Raw genomic sequence first — 19,141 nt, 5'->3', positions numbered from 1 at the left:
ATGGATGAACCTGGAAACCACCATTCTTAGCAAACTGACACAAGAACAGAAAATCAAACACCATATGCTCTCACTCATAGGTGGGTGTTGAACAATGAAAACACATGGACACAGGGAGGGGAGCATCACACAATGAGGTCTGTTGTGGGGGACTAGGGGAGGGGCAGTGGAGGATAGGGAGTTGGGGAGGGATACATGGGGAGAAATGCCAGACATAGGTGATGGGGATGAAGGCAGCAAACCACATTTCCGTGTATGTACCTATGCAACAATCCTGCATGTTCTTCACATGTACCCCAGAACATAAAGTGCAATAAAATTTATATACATATATATATATATATACACACATACATATTTTAAAGTCCTATTATCTTGTACTGGGTCCTAACCTCTACTCTAAGTTAGAGTCTGAGTCTATCTCTTATACAGACTTTTTGCCTGATGTCTTTATCCACGATATCAGGCTCCCTTAGACCTTTCCAAATACCATTCTGTTCCTCTAATTCTCCCTTATCCCAAGTGCATGCCTCCAGTACACCTTCTACTAAGTTTTGTTTCTAAACAGTGAGGAATTTCTAAGCTTTGGTGTATTTTCAGAGAAGTATTCAAGCCCTTCTTTCTCAGATTGACAGCTCTGCCCTCTCCTCCAGGCCCTTTCAGAAGGCCATCTACACTTTCAGCCAAATATCAGAAATCTCTTGGCAATAACTTATAACCACAAAATGACAGGAGAAAAAGTATTATTTTACTAAGTATGAGCAATACCTTAAAAAGCAAAATATTTATTAGAAAACTTGCATATTACCTTTTTAAAGGTTAGTTTTCATTATTCCTTTACACAAAGTCTTTTTTAATCTCACGTGCTTGTAACATACTAAGAGATTTTAAAGGACAGCAGCCACATTTCAGAAACAATAATCTAAGGACCCAGTTTTAAACCTATGCAGACATAATTATCTTCTTTAAAATAAAAATGTCATAATAATATTTTGAGTGTCAAAAAGAGAATTTCAGATTGATAGATAAGCTTAGAAAAAACTAGAATGAAAAGTTAGTATAATTAGAGTTGTTGGTCCAACTTGAAAATACAAAAGAACAAAAGTTTTAAAAGATAAACAGGCACAATTAAGTACTTTTCTGATTCTTGCTTGTTTGTGAAACTTTAAAGAATATTTCAAATATATAGAATATAAAATTTGAAATTAAAAAATAATAAAAGTATACTTATACATTTGTTCTAGAGGTAGAAGTGAATCTCTTATCTGGAACTAGTGGTGGGTTGCTTAAAAATCCTGTTAATTACAATGTCCATATTTGCCATTAGAAATGACACTTCTCAGCACAAAACCATAAATTTTCACATTTCATGTTTATGAGTATTAATTGTGCTATTTCCTCACGCTACAGCATGATGAATATATTGGTGCTATCAAATCATGGAGTAATACCCTAAGGAGCTTATTGACTAATTAGCTTTTCTAGATAATCTGGAAATAAAAATTTTGTTTCCAAAAGAGAGAATTAGATTTGGTATGTTTGCTAAGTCTCTGAAATAGAAAAATATAATTTATAAAATATCTGTCATTGTATACATACTTATTTTTTAAATTCCATTCTTGAAATATTTATTTCCTACAAAATTGAACTAAAAATAAGTATTTAAGTAGAATATTCACTTTTGTTTAAAAAAAGGTTCTATCTCAACAAGACTATAAAGTTATTTTAAATGGGTTAACAATGGGAAAGCAACACATTAGGAATGGGACAGGTATAACACTGATTGCTAAAGCAAAAAGATGGTATTTTTGTCAAAGCTACAATCAGAAAATTTTCTCAGCGTGTTAAGCTAAGTGTATTAGTCCATTTTGATGCTCATGATAAAGATATACCCAAGATTGGGAAGAAAAATAGATTTAATGGACTGCCAATATCACCTCTGTCCACAAGCACAGAGCCTCACCCTCATAGCTCCACCACCTGTCCAGTCTGCTGGCCTTCCACACCCGCCGTCAGCTCACCATGGATGATGATATCACTGTGCTCCTCCTCAACAATGGCTCCGGCATGTGCAAGGTAGGCTTCCAGTGCAAAGAGTGCAAGGATGCCTGCCAGGATGTCTTCCCCTCCAACGTGGGGCACCCCAGGCACCAGGGCATGATCGTGGGCATGAGTAAGAAGGATCCCTATGTGGGTGATGAGGCCCAGGGCAAGAGAGGCATTCTGACCCAGAAGAACCCCATCGAGCACAGCATCGTCACCAACTGAGATGACATGGAGAAGATCTGGCACCACACCTTCTACAACAAGCTGCATCTGGCTCCTGAGGAGCACCCCATGCTGGTGGCTGAGGCCTCTCTGAACTCCAAGACCAACCACAAGAAGATAACTCAGATCATATGTGAGACCTTCAACACCCCAGCCATGTACATGGCCATCCAGGCTGTGCCATCCCTGTATGCCTCTGGCCATACCACTAGCATTGTGACAGACTCCAGCAATGGGGTCACCCACATTGTGCCCATCTATGAGGGGTATACCCTCGCCCACACCATCCTTGCCTGGCCCTGGCTGGCTGGTACCTGACTGACTACCTCATGAAGATCCTCACCAAGCAGCTACAGCTTCACCACCACAGTTGAAGGAGAAATTGTGTGTGACATCAAGGAGAAGCTGCTCTACATTACCCTGGACTTCAAAAAGGAGACAGCCATGGCAGCCTCCAGCAGCCCCCTGCAGAAGAGCTACGAGCTGTCCCACAGCCGGTCATCACATCAGCAAGGAGAGATTCCGCTGCCCCAAGGTGCTCTTCCAGCCTTCCTTCCTGGGCATGGAATCCTGTGGCATCCACAAAGCTACCTTCAACTCCATCACGAAGTGTGACATGGACTTCTGCAAAGACCTGTAGGCCAACACAGTGCTTTTGGCAGCACCACCGTGTACCAACAGGATGCGGAGGGAGATCACTGCCCAGGCACCCAGCATGATGAAGATCAAGATCATTGCTCCTCCCAAGCCCAGGTACTCCATGTGGATCTGTGGTTCCACCCTGGCCTCGCTGTCCACCTTCCAGAAGATGTGGATCAGCAAGCAGGAGTATGATGAGTCTGGCCCCTCTGTCATCTACCACAAATGCTTCTAGGCGGACTGTGACTTAGTTGCACTACGCCCTTTCTTGATAAAACCTAACTCGTGCAGAAGGCAATATGAGATTGGCATGGCTTTGGCTTTTTTGTTTGAGTCTGGCTTTCTTTTCTTTTTTTCCTTTTTTTTTTTTTTTTTGGCTTGACTCAGAATTTAAAAACTGGAATGGTGAAGGTGACAGCAGTCAGTTGAAGTGAGCATCCCCCAAAGCTCTATCATTTGGCCAAGGATTTTGATTGCACATTGTTCTTGCCTTCAATAGTCATTCCAAATATCATGAGATGAATTGTTACAGGAAGTCCCTTGCCCCCTCTAAAAGCCATTCCTCTTCTCTCTAAGGAGAATGGCCCAGTCTTCTCCCAAGTCTACACAGGGGAGGTGATAGCATTGCTTTGGTGTAAATAATGTAGTGCAAAATTGTTTCAATCTTTGCCTTAGTACTTTTTTATTTTATTTTGAATGATTGGCCTTTATGGCCCCCCTTTTTTGTCCCCAACTTGAGAAGGATGAAGGCTTTTGGTCTTCCTGGGAGTGGGTGGAGGCAGCCAGGGCTTACCTGTACAGTGATTTGAGACCAGCTGAATAAAAGTTCACACCTTAAAATAAAAAAAAAAAAAGAGGCTTGATGGCTGGGGAGGCCCCACAATCATGGTAAAAGGCACTTCTTACATGGCGGTGGCAGGAGAGAATGAGAGAGAAGTGAAAGTGGAAACCCCTTACGAGACTTATGCACTACCACGAGAACACTATGTGGGAAACTGCCCCCATGATTTAACTATCTTCCACGGAGTCCCTCCCACAACACATGGGAATTATGAGAGAATAATTCAAGATGAGATCTGTGTGTGGACACAGAGCCAAACCATATCACTAAGTAACCATCTCTTGTATGCATCTAAGCTTCATTTAACTGTATATTTATCTCCTGTATGTATTTCTCTGGAAGCCCAAGTCTTAAAACTGGAAGCCTTGCCTTGGAATTGAGAAACTCATTGACGATCTCAAGGACTGGTGCTAACCCTAAATGACATTAGAGGTGACTTCTATCTTTACAAGTTACCATCTGAGCTCTGTTACCATCTTGGGCTACTTTCTCTTCTGGTTTTCACTTCCTTGTTTGTTTCCTTTGCCCCATACACCATTCTTTTAAATTCTCCTTAATTCCAAAGGCCTGGACAGAAAACAGAAATGCATAAGACTTGACAACTTACTAGGAGCGCTGATTTTACCCTTATAACATCTGGACATAGAAAACAGGGAGGAAGTGAACACGATGCAAATTGCACTCTTCTCCCCACCCAAAGCCATGAGCCCTTCTCTGGATCGCACTCACATTCCTGAAGCCAACAGACTGCATGCTCAAGAGGTTTAGGCCTTGAGAACTTCACAGGGGAAAGCCAAGGAGAATGACGCTGCTGAAGCTGATACAGCACATCTGCTTGCCTCATGGCATTAGTCATTGGATTTCTAAAGCGCTAAATAATAACTCACAAATTTAAAGCAATTTATTCATCAAATGAACTTTGCACAAACATAAATGGATATATTAATGAAGATTCTAAGGTACAAGTTTTCAAATTAATTGCATTATTGAGACTGATTAGCAGTTAAATTGTTAGTTCAAAAAGCAAGCCACACCCTCTAAGGTGAAGGATTCTACCCATTGTCTACTTTCAGAATGGTAAGACTACACCAGTGAACTGCACCAGAGCAAAGTCCTGGCATTAACAGAGCCTGGACTTGCCTTTATAGCTGCTGTCAAATGAGTGGATATACACAGTAACTATTCTGGATCTTCATTCTGGTCATAGTTTTACAGCCAGACTTGCTTATCAGTGACACAATCATCTCTATCCAAGAACTTAACAGCTTTCTCACTTTCCTCCATACCAGCGTTATTTACCAATTACATTATCATCATACAAGTACTGGGTCACAGATTCTAACATTGTCTAACACACAATTTGGGGAATTAGAAATAGTTACAACAGCTCTGGAGGCTAGATTTGGGCTGCATACTATTTTAGATGTGTTGCAATTAGTCCTTAAAAATTGAGAGTGCCTATTCTCAGATTGAATCAGTAAAAATGTATGCCACTTAGCAATAGTATTGTAATTCTAGACCTATTATATTTGGTATCATTACAACTTAAATGACTCCCAGCATTATAAATTTTAAAGGTTTATAATAAAAATTGGTTAATTTCATCAATTAGATATTTTTTCACTGTTCCCTTGGTTTTTGCTCTTAGCTTTTTTTTTTTTTTTTTTTTTTTTCCGGTGGGGAGAGGATAAATATTTGTGAAACTTCCAGGATATCATTCTATGCTAGGTTGCTCCAGAGCCAGATTGCCCTTGTGGGAAAATAGACTTCATTGTACATTAACTTAATAACTTAAGTATTGAATCTTGCATTCTTTGGCTTTCTAATATGTAAAACAAGAATAATAAGGATGTTTATGACACAAAGTTTCTAGAAAAATTAATGAGTTAATATGTGTAGAAAACTTAGAAGAGTACTAGGCTTGTACCCTATACCCAACAAATATTAGACATTATTAGTGTCAGTGTCTGGAGATACACAATGCTAAATTTCAGCTTTTAAATGGCAAAATCGTGTAAGAAGCAGGTAAATTTAAAAATGCCAAATGTGACTGCTATCTGTAAGAATAAATTAAAGATGGGAATCAGGAATATCAGACTTTAGATAATTTTTATGGAAATTTCTAATTCATTGCAATAGTTAATGTATATAGTACAGAATTTAACAAATGAGGGGCATGTTATTGTTGAGAAAAGAAACATTTTGCAAATCTCTAACCTTAATTTCCCTGCATTGAAGACATTTTGACTTTTATATAACGTTCTTATTCAAAAGAAACTTGCTAAAATGTTTGTCCAATGCATCTTCACTTTTTAAATTATAGGACCTGGTGGTATCTCTATCATTCCTTTCACCTTGCCTCGAGCTGCCTGTCATCTCTCCTTCTGAATTAAACTTCCACAGTGAAGCATATACTCTGCTTGATTAGCAAGTTTCTCACATTTTAAATTAAGGAAACACTATTAGAAATTATTGACTGAGCACAGTGGCATGAGACTGTAGTCCCAGCTACCTGGAAGGCTGAAATAAGAAGATCACTTGAGCCCAGGAGTTCAAGACTGTGGTGCCCTATAGTCACACTTCCAATTTGAAAATGGCGGCATAAAAACAAACTGGCCTCACTCCCTTCCACAGAAATCCAAAAACAAATATATAGCACCAAGATGATCACTAGCGATATCCCAGAATACAAATATGAGGATGGGTCAGTTCCTGGAGCCACAGAGAAGTGAAAAAATTCCAGCAGACAGTAAGAGAATTAGATATTCGTGCCCATGACACCCTCCCTGGAATCTGCCCAGCACCACGTGTGTGGAAAATGTTCATTGACTCTCAGTTTCTACTCTGGGAAAAGTGAGACTGAGGTTGACAGTCAGCTTCTGTACTGTCTTAGTTTCCCTGACAGGAGACCTGTCCCTACTTCAAACTATGGGAAGCATTGTGAGTGCCTAAAAAAAGAAATATCTCTGAGGACAGCCAAAGACAAAATAGAGAGGCAGGACTATCATCCCAAATGCTAGAAATTGCTCTGTAATTCAGCCAAACAACATGTCAAATTGGAGTGGCTGTTCAGCAACACCATGCTGTAGGAGGTACATTTCACAGGGCCCCTGAGCACAAACTATAGACAGCCCTTCCACATTGCCAGGATATCCCCTTTGGGACCTCTCCTATTTCTGATAATCAGTCACTGATAATTTGCTAGAGCCAAGGCAAACATGAGATTAATGTGCCATCTATTTCTGAACAGGAGGCATTGACTTAGAAGAAAAAAGTATTAGAAACTCAAAGGATAAATTATGAAGAATCTCTAAGCAAACATACCCAATAAAAACCAAAATAACCAGGCAAAGAAAACTGGAATGAATAACAAATTGTTCAATGCAAAGACATAGATGTACATCCACAAAAAAAAAAAAAAAAAATCATAGCAAACAGGAAACCATGACCTCTCCAAATGGGCAAAGCAAGGAACCAGTGGCTGACCCTAATAAGACTGACATATGAGCTCTCTGTCCAGTAATTCAAAATAGGAGTTTGAAAGAAACTTAGTGATCTCCAAGATAACAAAAAAAAAAGCAATTCAAAAATTTATCAGAGATATTTAACAAAGATAATAACAAACAAAATATTGGAACTGAAAAACACATTGGCTGAACTCAAAACTTCATTGAAGGCTCTCTACAGAAGAATGGACCAAGCATAGGAAAGAATCAGTGCTCTCAAAGACAGGCTGTTTAGAGTCACAGGAGAAATAAGAAAAAAAAAAAAAATATATATATATATATATATATATATATCAAAAGGAATAAAAACTTCCTAAAAGATATAGAAAATTACCTCAAAAGACAAAATCTAAGAATAACTAATATTTAAAAGTGAGCTGAGCAAAAGAACAGGGTAGAACACTTACTCAAAAAATAATGACAGAAAAGTTTCCAAAACTCGATTTAAAAAAATAAAAGTTCAGGTATAGGAAGGACAGAGAACACCAGATAAGACTACGCCAAGACATATAATAATTAAATTCTCAAAGGTCAAAGGCAATGAGAGGATCCTAAAAAGCAGCAAGAGAAAAAAATCAAACAACATTTAAAGAAATGCCAATCATCTGACGATAGACTTCTAAATAGAAACCACATAGGCCAGGAAGGAACAGAGTATTTTCAAAGTGTTGAAAGAAAAAAAACCTACCATTAATAAATAATTTATCCAGCAAGGCTATCATTCAAATAAGAAGCCATAAAGTCTTTCTTAGGCAAACAAAACCTAAGATAATTCATCACAACCAGACTATCTCACAAGAAATGGTAAAGGGAGCTCTTCAGTCTGAATGAAAAAACACCAATGTGAAAAAAGAAAATATTTAAAGGTACAAAATCCATTGGTAAAATTAAGTACAAAATTATCCCAAGAATACTCCAATTCTGTAATTCTAGTGTGCAGTCCACCCATAACTCCAGTATGGAGCCTAAAAGATAAATACACATAAAATATTAGCTACAGAAACTTGTTACAAGGTTGGAAAAAATCAATGTAAATTGAGACAACCAAAATTCAAAATATGGGATAATGGAGTTAAAATCTAAAGACTTTTTTTAGTTTTTTGTTTGCTTGTTTTTGCTCTTTTTTGTGTGTGTTTTCTAATACAAGTTGTAATCTTGTTAAAATAGTCTGGTATGTCTATAAGATATTTCACATAAGCTTCAGGGTAACCACAATGCAAAAACCTATAACAGATACATTAAAAGTAAAAATCAAATTAAAACATACTACCAGCAAAAATCACTTAACTACAAAAAATGACAGGAATAAAGAGAGGGAGGAGCTACAAAACAACCAAAAACCAAGCAACAAAATGGCAGTGGCTTTATCAACAATAATGCTGAAAGTAAATGGACTCAATTTGCCAATTAAAAATATAAAGTGACTAGATGAATCAAAAAGCAAGATTTAACTAAATTCTGCCTATAAGAAACCTCACCTATAGAATCACACCTAGATTGAAAGTGCAGGGAAAAAAAATATTTCATGTGAATGGAAACCAAAAAGAGCAGCCGTGGCTACACTTACAGGAGAAAAAATAGACTACCAGTTAAAGACTGCAAAAAAAGACTAAGAAGGTCTTATAAAGATAAAAAGGTCAATACAGAATGGGATATAACAATTGTAAATATGCACCCAACAGCAGAGCACCCAAGTATATAAAGCAAACATTAATAGATCTAAAGAGATAGGTCGACTGCAATATAACAATATACTTGTAGGAAACTTTAACATCATACTCTTAGTAATGGACAGATCTAGAAAGAAAATCCAAAAATCCATTGACAATAAACTACACGCTAAACCAAAATGTCTAACTGATATTTATAGAACAGTTGATGCAACTGCGGAAGAATATACATTCTTTTCATCAGCACATGAGACGTTCTCCAGAATAGATGATATTTTAGGCCACAAAACAAGTTTCAACACAAAAAGTTAGAAACAAAATCAAGTGTGTTTTCTGACCACAATGGAATAATACCAGAAATCAATAAAAAGAGGAAGCTCAGAAAGTACACAAACACATGGATATTAACATGCTTCTGAATGACCAATATAGTCAATGAATAAAGAAGAAAATGTAGAAAAAAAATTTGAAATAAATAAAAATGGAAGTACATTTGAAAATCTATGGGATATAGTAAAAGGAGTACTAAGAGCAAAGTGTGTAGTAATAAATGCCTATATTAAAAACAAGTTGAAAAACTTCAAAAACAGAAGATAGATGAAACAAATAGTTTTTTGGAAAACAAACAAACAAACAAACAAACCTTTAGCTCAATTAAGAATAACATGTACCCCAAAACCTAAAATGCAATAAAAAAATAAAAAATAAAAATAAATTAAAAAAAGAATAACAGAAAAAAGACCCAAATAAATAAAATTAGAAATGAAAAGAGGACCTAACAACTTAGATTATAGAAATACAAAGAATTATTAGAGACTATTATGAAAATCAGTATACCAATAAATTGGGAAAACCTAGAAGAAATGAATATATTCCTGGACACATACAATCTACCAAAACTAAACCATGAAGAAATAGAAAACCTCAGCAAATCAATAAATTGAAGCCATAAGAAAGAGTCTCCCATCAAAGAAAAGCCCAGGACTTGATGTCTTCACTGCTGAACTCTACCAAATGTTTAAAGGAGAACTAATACCAATTCTACTCAAACTCTTCAAAAAACAAACAAACAAAACCAAGGAGGAATGAACTCTTTCAGACTCATTCTGTAAGGCCAGCATTACTCTGATATCAAAACCAGACAAAGACACAACAAAAGGAAAAGTACAGGCCAATATCACTGATGAACACAGATGCAAAAATCCTCAATAAACTACTAGCTAACTGATTTCAGCAATACATTAAAAAGTTCTTTCACTATGATCAAATAGGATTCATCTCAGGGAAGCAAGGCTGTTTCAACATAGGCAAATCAATAAATATGATACATTGCATTAAAAGAACAAAAACTATATGATCACTTCTGTAGATGCTGACAAAACATTTGATAAAATTCAGCATTCCTTTATAATAAAAACCATCAACAAACGAATATACTTTATAAGGAATATATTAGACTGGTGCAAAAGTAATTGATATCTTGCAATCACTTACCTTTAATGGTAGAAACCATAATTACTTTCACAACAAACTAATACCTTAAAATAATATAGATATAGTATATATATAGTGTGTGTGTGTATATATATATATATATATATATGTAGAACATAGTATAGAAGAAATAGATCTTAAAATAATAAAGGCCATATATATGACAAACCCACATCCAGCATCATACTGAATGGGGAAATATTGAAAGCCTTTTCTCTAAGATCTCAAACACGACAAAGATGCCTGCCCACTTTCACCACTTTTATTTAACATAATATTAGAAGTTTAGGACAAAACAATTAGGCAAAGGGGAGGGGGCATCCAAGTCAAAAAAAGAATTCAAATTAGCTTTAAATACAGATGGCATGATCTTATATTTAGAAAAATCTGAAGACTCCACCAAAAAATTGTTAGAACTGACCAAAAAATTTAGTAAAGTTGCAGGATAAAAAATCAACATACAAAAATCAGTAACATTTATATACACCAAGAGCAAACAACCTGCAAAAGAAATAAAGGAAGCAATCTTAATTATAATAGATACAAAACAATGTATAATACCTAGAAATCAATTTAACTGAAGGTGAAATATTTATTTTTATAAATAAATTTTTCCTTTTGGAAAACTATAGAACACTGATGAAAGAAATTGAAAAAAAAAACACAAAAAATGGAAAGATATGCCAAGCTTATGAGTTGGAAGAACTAATGTTGCTAAAATGACAATTCTACCCCCCAAAATTTGCAGATTCTATGAAATCTCTATCAAAATACCAATAACACTCCTCAGAGAAATGGATAAAACAGTTCAAAAATTTGTATGAAACTACGAAAGATCCCATGTAGCTGCAGTAATCCTGAGCAACAACAACAAAAGAACATCACACTACCTGACTTGAAAATACACCACTAAGCTATAGTAACCAAATTAACATGCTACTGGCACAAAATCAGAAACAATGGAACAGAATGGAGGGCCCAGATATAAATCCATGATTTTAGAGCCAACTCATTTTTTATGAAGGCATCACAAACATACATCAAGGAAAAGACAGTATCTTCAATGAATGGTGTTGGGAAATCTGGATAACCATACTCAGAAGAATAAAGCTAGACCCCTATCTCTCACCGTATAGAAAAAAGCAAATCAAAATGGATTAAAGACCAAAATCTGTGATCTGAAACCATAAAACTACTAAATGAAAACAATGCTAGTGGACATTGGTCTGGGTGAATTATTTTATGTTAAGACTTCAAAAGCACAGGCAACCAAAGCAAAAATAGGCAAATAGGATTACATCAAGTTAAATGTTTCTGCATAGCAGAAGGAAAAAACAAAGTGAAGAGAGAACACACAGATTGGGAAAAAAAAAATTTGCAGACTATCCAGCTGAAAATGGATTAATAACTGGAATATGTCAGGAGCTCAACTCAATAGCAAAAAAGTAATTATTTAATTTTAAAATGGGCAAAAAATCTGAATCAACATTGCTCAAAAGAAGGCAAACAAATGGCCAACAAGTATATGAAAAAAATGCCCCAAATCACCAATCATCAGAGAAATGCAACTCACTCCATTCAGAATAATTTTTATCAAAAAGAAATGAAATAACAGAAGCTAAACAGGATATGGAGAAAGGGGAAACTTCACACGCTGCTGGAGGGGATGTAAATTAGTACAGTCGGTATGGAGAACAAACAGTAGGGAGATTTCTTCAGAAAACTATAAACAGAACTACCATGTGATCCAGCCTATTCTGCTTTTGGGTTTATATCCAAAGAAAAAAATCAAAATATTGCAAAGATATCTGCAGTCCCATGTTTATTGCAGCACTGTTCACAATATCCAAGATATGGAATCAACCTAAGTGTCCATTAATAGACAAATGGATAAAGAAAATGTAGTACATACACAATGAAATGCTATTAAGCAATACAAAATAATTAAATCCTGAGATTTTTAAGTGATAGTAAGCCAAGCACAGAAAGACAAATATTGCCTGTTCTCACTTGTATGTGGGGGGATGATACAAAGAAGGAATGGATGAAGAAAGGTTGATTTCAAAAGTTTTTCAAAAAGAAATGACAAGGGTCTCTGAAGAGCTTTTGTTGATATGGACTGTATCTGCCAATATTTACTATAATCTATATTTATTAAATTGAAAAATTAAACAATATGTACTTACTCATTTTAAAATAACCATAATAAACCATTACCTGTCACTATTAATGATATATTTAAACCCAAAAATTAGTGAGAAAGTAGTATTTTCAATTTTTACCAATCTCTTAAATGTTTAGCTAATAGAAAGAAGACAATGGGATTCTCATATTTGTTTATGCCTTTTTGTGTTATCTAGCAAGTATGTATCTCACAGTATTGTGGACTGTGAGGTACTTGAGAAAAATGATATAATAAAACCTCTTCAAAAAAATTTATATCCTCACTAAAGAGATTCAAAATACACATATTCAAAATTTCATGACATTTTAAGGCAGTTCCTTTTTTTCCTTCCTTTCCTGTATTATGCTAAGAAATGTATATGTGTTAGCTCCTTAGGTGAGATTATAGGTCATAAAATTAGGGGGAAAGCCAAAATAGTTCAAAGGAGAAAAAAAAAATCATGTAACCTGAGAAGATTTCAAGAATGGAGAAGGGACTTGAATTAAACCTAAAATAATCTGTAAGACATAAATGGAAATTAAATATTGAGAAGGAGATTTCAAACAGCATGACATAGCATGACATACTCATGGTTCTTTCAAGAGAACAAAATAGTTGCAGATGAAACACGGTGTAAAGGCAAAATGAAAGATAGGATTAGACTTGGACTTAATTGTGAAAATCTTTGAATTTGCATTGAGGATGTCAGAGTCCTTATGTTAAGTAATGGCAATCACAAATGTTTTTGGTCATTGGAGTAAATGAAACATGTGAAGTCTATATGAAGAAGAAAGAGGATTGGAAAGTGGGAGAAGTTGGGAAAGGATGAAATCATACAGGCATTGTACAACCAATTGAAAACATTTTAAGGAATTTTAGATTTTGTGGACTATAGCTAGATGAAATATTCCACTACCACTAACCATTTTAACAGCCTCACTAGCCATAAATTCTGAACAGCAACAATTTGCAAAATCTGTAAACTGTCACATAATTCAGTCCTCTGGGTTTCACCACTGTCCAAATATTCTATAATTAATGGCTTTTGTCCTTGCCATGAACACCTACCTCTGAGAGGGACCAGCCATTTTCTTGGGGGCTTGCAATGTGACAGGTTACCACTGGCACTTTCTGCTAGCTTCTAGGGTATGCCATTACCTAGATTTATCTGATCATTATAGTTTCCATTCTAGCTAATACTTTTTTAATCCAGGGAATAAGTAGAAAATGGAAATTAATATCAGCAGTCATCATTTTGTTCTATGTTATGATCTTTTTAAGGACAAAATTATTATTGCCATTATTATTATTAGCTATTTTTGATGGTGTGTTCTCAGGTCAGCTATTGTCCTAAGCAAAGGGAACATTTTAACCACTTTTAAAATGGTTTTTCAGAGGAACTACTTAGTGAGACTTTTTTCTGTCTTATTAGCCGGAACTGGACATATGCCATTCTTAACTACAATCTGGGAAGATGAATCTTCTAGTCTTCCATTCTTTCTAGTAGAGGAAATCAGGGAAAAGGTGATTGTCAATGGCCTTTATGCTAACAATCACAGAATATGTCATAATACCAAAGCATGGCAGCATTATTGCTTTTGTGAGTCCTTGGTACTTTTACCTTTGTGAGTCTCTTTCTCTATGAAAATATAAATACACATCTTTATTGTGACAATATTATAAAAATTCTATTTTGCGATTATATTTATAGAAAGATGAATGCATTTAAATAATATTTCAACCTAAAGCTTACTTTTTCTTCTGGTTTTAAAAAACATTAAAATTTCTGTGGGCTCCTAAAAGTATTGTTGCCTGTAATCCTGTTGTGTCTAATGATTGGTATTTAGCACTATAAACTGTCCTATTGAAATTGTTTTAGCTGTATCCCAGAGATTCTGGTAGGTTGTATATTTGTTTTCATTATTAAAGAATTTCTTGATTTTTGCCTTTATTTCATGGTTTACCTAGAAGTTATTCAGGAGCAGGTTGTTTAACTTCCTTATAATTGTTTTAGAGACCCTCTTAGTAATAAAGTTCTCTCAGATTGGTTTTGAGAGACCTTCTTAGTAATAATTTCTATTTTTATTGCCCCACAGTGCAAGAGTGTGGTTGGTATGATTTCTTTTTTTTAATTTGTTGAGTGTGTAGTTAATTTTAGAGTATGTGCCATGTATTCTGCTGTTGTTGGGTGGAGTGTTCTGTAGATGTCTGCTAGGTCCATTTGATCAAATGTTAAGTCCCAAATATCTTTGTTAGTTTTCTCCCTCAGTGATTCTTAGTATTGATTAATACATGGTATTCATATTAACACTCTCTTGTATTTGTGTTATACTGTCTTAATATTAATACTGTCTGTGGGGTGTTGAAGTCTCCTAATATTATTATGCGGTTATTTAAGTCTCTTTGTATGTCTCTAAGACTCCTTTATCTTTTATGATTACTGTTGTTTTCAAAAGGTTTAAAGTCTGTTTTGTCTGAAGGTAAGATAGCAACCCTGCTTTTTTGTTTTCCATTTGCTCGGTAGATTTTTCTCTGTCTCTTTACTTTGAGCCTATGGGCATCATTGCATGTGAAATGGATCTCATGAAGACAACATGCAAATGCGTGTTGCTCCTTCATACAACTTGCCACTCCACTCCGTGACTTTTAAGTGGAGTGTTAAGACTATTTACATTCAAGGTTAATATTGCTATGTCCAGATTTTATCCTGTTATCACATTGTTAGCTAGTGTTTATGTAGACTTGATTGTGTAGTTGCCTTAGAGTGTCAATGGTTTGTGTATATAAGAGTGTATTTGTGTTGGCCAGTAATGATCTTTTGTTTCCATGTTTAGCACTCCCTTAAGGACCTCTTGTAAGGCAGGTCTGGCAGTAACAAATTCCCTTAGCATTTGCTTGTCTGAAAGGATTTTATCTCTCTTTCACTTTTTAAGCTTAGTTTGGCTGGATATGAAAATCTTAGTTGGAATTGATTTTCTTTAAGAATGTTGAATATGGGACCCCATTTTCTTCTGGCTTGTAAAGTTTCTGCGGAAACGTCCACTGTTAGCCTGAAGAGGTTCCCTTTGTAGGTAACCTGCCCCTTCTCTCTAGCTACTTTTAATGTTTATTTTTTTATGTTGACCTTGGAGAATCTGATTACTATGTGTGTTGGGGATGATCATCTTGTAAGTATCTTGCTGGGGTTCTCTGAATTCCCTCAATTTGAATGTTGACCCCTCTAGTGAGGTTGGGGAAGTTTCCATGGACAAACCTCAAATACATTTTCCAAGTTGCTTGCTTTCTTACCCTGTCTTTCAGGGATGACAATGAGTTGTAGGTTTGGTTGGTCTCTTTACGTAATCTCATATTTCCTGGAAATTTTGTTCATTCTTAGTTTTCTTTCTTCATTTTTGTCTGACTGAGTTGATTCAAATAACCCATCTTCAAGCTCTGAGATGCTTGCCTCAGCTTAGCCTGTTCTGCTGTTAATACTTCCAATTGTATTATGAAATTCTTGTAATGAATTTTTCAGCTATATCAGCTTAGGTTCTTTCCTAAAATGACTATTTCATCTTTCATCTCTTGTATCACTTTATTGGATTCCTTAAATTCCTTAGATTGGGTTTCAACTTTCTCCTGAATCTCGATGATCTTTGTTGCCATCCAGATTCTGAATTTTAAGTCCATCATTTCAGCCATTTCAGCCTGGTTAATAATCATTACTGGGATGCTAGTGTGGTTGTTTGGAGGAAGGAAGACACTGGCTTTCTGAGTTGCCAGAGTTCTTGCCCTGGTTCTTTCTCATCTGTGTAAGCCGATGTTTCTTTAATCTTTGAAGTTGCTGTCCTTTGGAAGGGGCTCTTTGCTTTTATATTGTTTTATGCTACTGGGGTTTGATTTTAGTTTCAGTCCACTGGTTTCATTTCTGGATGATTTCAGGGATCCAGACTCAGCTCAGTACTTTCAGGCTGTATGCTAGGGGACTGGGTCCAGGCCCACAGGTTTGTTCTCCGGTCTCTCAAGGTTAAGCAGCTGCTGCACTGGAGAGGCTGAGGTATTCCTGGTCCATTGGCAACAACATTCTAGTGGGGAATGCCAGCAAAGGTAGCATTCATGCTTGTGTACATGTGCCAGCAGTAGCCAGGCAGTGGCATGGCAGGGTCTGTGGTACGTTTACACCATTAGCAGGAGAGCAGCAGGGTGTGTGCACGTGTACATGCCACTGGCAGTGAGGCAGCAAAGTCCAGGCATGCGTGTGCCAGCAAAGCAGTAGGGGGACACCATGGGTGAGTGCATGTGGGCAAAGTGGTGGTGGAGGCTATGAATGGGTGTGTGGTGATGGGGTACTGTCTGCTGAAGCTCTCTGATGGTAAATCAGAGTCTGCCAGTGATAAAGCAATGGTAGCGGCTGCTAGGATGTGGCCTGGTTGGGCATCCAAGGCCACACAGCCAGAAAGAAACCCTGGAAGAGGCCAGCAGACATCAGGGCACTCAGATCAGACTGGCCCCATCCCACATCAAGATAGCCCTGCTTTGTCCAGGTCCACTGGTTAACAAAGGCCAAAACCACCTAGAGAAGCATGCCAGGCCTTGGTAGATGGACATACCTAGCTGTGATACACTGCAGCTACTCCCACATCAAAGTCTCTGGGCTCCACTCATTCTAGAGTCCTGTTCCTGCAACTTCTCCGAGCAACTTCTCCTGCCAACTCAAATGTCCATGGGGGTTGTGGGGTTTCCTGCAGCTAGGATTTCAGAATTCTGTGGTAAAAGTGGGCCGTTCCTCTTTTACTCAACTCAGTCTTTCCCCAGAAGACACTAGAGGCTGGGAATGCGTCCCTGTACTCAGCAACCCCATATAGGGTCCCTAGTTTCCTCCTTCTTCAGCCCAGGGACTGCATTCTCTTTCTATTCACTCTCAATGACTTGCTTACGAAGACCTGCTCACAGTGTGCCAGTCTTCTTGATGGTCTAGTCTCTTGGTCAATATTTTAATATAAATTGATTGAACTCCATTTCCTGGATTCTGGGATGTCCTGGAATCCTCCTTATGGATCTCCCCATACCTGCAGGTCACAGGGCAACAGAGCTATGGCAGAGCCACCTGTCCTCACCAAGCAGAGGTGTTGGAGCAGTGGAGACCCACCAGAACCCAGTGGGCAGGAATAATCCAAGTGTATTTCTTGTGCTCTCTTCAAGGATAACCAAACTGAGTATCAGAAAGACTGATTGCCTTGACCAAAGTAACACACCTTCATTCTTCTGTTGGTCATGAGAGAAGCCTGAGTGGAGTGGAGGACAATCCCAAGAGTTCTAGCCCCTGGCTCGGTAGTCTAGGTGGGGGCTGGAGAGCACTATCCTGGATACAGCACGATCTGGGGAAGTTCTGGCATGGTAGCAGCCACGTGTCATGGGCTGGATTGGATACTGGCCCTCTCAGAGTGGGAACATCACACTCTCCTGCAGACTGTACTAGTAGCTAGTCTTTTTAGATTAGAAAAAAATAATAAAATCTTTTTTTTTTAATAAAAGGGGTCAAATTATTTTTGTCTCCGAAGTCTTTTGAGAAACAGTCAAGGATTTCTATGACTTCAAATTCATTTTTTGCCATCAGGCCAAGCCTATGCTTTAATCTAGATATATTAAAGAGTTTAAAGTTTCCAAATATACCATGTTAACTGGTTCATGTTTGTATTACTCTGTGCAGATTAATTTCCATTTTCCCTTTTTGTATATTATAAAATGTTATAAAAATCATTTATCATTAGTATATCATGAAATCAGAGAATATCTGGAGCTTTAGGGAAGAGAACATTCACCTGTCAAATTTCAATTTTGCAATAAACATGATGACAGAGAGAGGCACTGGAATGTAAGTTCCATGAAGAGACAGAAATGTTTTCTATCATTCTTCAGTGTACCCAGGACACTGCCACGTATAGTGGATACTTCATGCATCTGCTGAAATCTGCATGCAAAGCCCTATAAAGTATTCTAAGAAGTACACAAATTGTGGCTACCTAGAACACTTATTATTCTATGTGACCCTTGATTCAACATATAACATAAATGTTAAATCTCAGAAAGTCAAAATGAGCTTCAAAAGATATTTGTGAAAACTTTGTATTAGTCACATTAACCAAACAAAAGCTCTTATTTAAAATGCATAAATTCTTAGTACCCAGGTAACAAAATAATCTGTATGCCAAACCCCTACCTCACAAGTTTACCCCTATAACAAACCTGCATAGGTACCCTGATCCTAAAATAAAATTTAAAGCATTTTTAAATGTGTAAATTTTGTATAGTAAATTTTGAAATGATCGTAGAATAAATAATAAAGAAAATATGTTCAATAAATATTTAATCTATGTAAAAGCAACTAAAACAAAAACTTCTCTATAAGTTAAACATATGCCAAATTGAGAACAGACTTGTGATAGTAGAAAGTGTAATATGAATACCAAATGGATTTTGTGCATTACAGTATTTCATCACAAAATAACTCAGGCAAAACTGTTGGTTGCAATTCTAGTCTCACAATATATGGATGATTCAGTGTCCTTTAAGCAAGACC

At 36.6% G+C, this 19,141-nt stretch overlaps 1 pseudogene; it reads left to right on the top strand.

Moving 5' to 3' along the window:
* The first annotated feature begins 2,022 nt into the window (after nucleotides 1-2,022).
* LOC116561101 lies at nucleotides 2,023-3,176 on the top strand (annotated as a pseudogene).
* The last annotated feature ends 15,965 nt before the right edge of the window (nucleotides 3,177-19,141 follow it).

Source organism: Sapajus apella, unplaced genomic scaffold (assembly GCF_009761245.1).
Source record: "Sapajus apella isolate SASKATOON/1434 unplaced genomic scaffold, GSC_monkey_1.0 scaffold1, whole genome shotgun sequence".
Taxonomy (NCBI): domain Eukaryota; kingdom Metazoa; phylum Chordata; class Mammalia; order Primates; family Cebidae; genus Sapajus; species Sapajus apella.
Note: the sequence above shows the minus strand (reverse complement) of the source record. Positions and strands in the feature narration are given on the sequence as shown.